We start from the raw sequence: 710 nt of genomic DNA, 5'->3' as shown, positions 1-710 counted from the left end.
AATAGACAGAGTACTATCCTTAACTCACCTAACTTAACAAACACCCCCCCCCAGTAAGTACAGCAAGCAAGCCCCTGAGTGTATTGACAGTTAAAAGCAACCCCCCCGGTACCTACCTAACATTCACTCAACCCTAAATATCTTCTGAGGCGTGCCGAGCTCGAGGCATCTTTAAAAGCAGAAACTCAGAGAACCACAGCCAGACAGCCAGGAACCTGAACGCTTACCCCCGCCAGAGAAACATGTCTCCACCCAGGATTAACTCGAAAATAAAAAAGGCAAAAAAACGAGTGAACCGATGGAGGAACTGATTACTCAGTCCTGCTGGCACACTCCCTACCTAACCAGGGAGATCACTGAACCTTCAGGTCAACAGCACTCAGACACTATACTCACCACATACTCACCAGGAGGACAAACACAGCAGCCCACGACCGCAATGCCATACAGCACACCAAACTATTACATAGTCTAGGGGAAAACAAACAAAACACTCATCTGGACCACATCGATCCCGGACGAGCCCCCAATATGTTACAACCCCGGCTCTTGGGAAGCAACATAGAGGAGTCAGACAACGTGTGTAGCAATTAAAGTAACATTTATTGCACAAAAGGAAACAAAGGATAACCAAAAGCTGAAAATGGAGGCTGGTGACAATGCAGCTGGCCCAGGCTGCATGGTGGAAGAGAGAGAGTGGGTGGAGCTTG

The sequence above is a fragment of the Epinephelus moara genome, chromosome 2 (assembly GCF_006386435.1).
Source record: "Epinephelus moara isolate mb chromosome 2, YSFRI_EMoa_1.0, whole genome shotgun sequence".
Classification (NCBI taxonomy): domain Eukaryota; kingdom Metazoa; phylum Chordata; class Actinopteri; order Perciformes; family Serranidae; genus Epinephelus; species Epinephelus moara.
Note: the sequence above shows the minus strand (reverse complement) of the source record.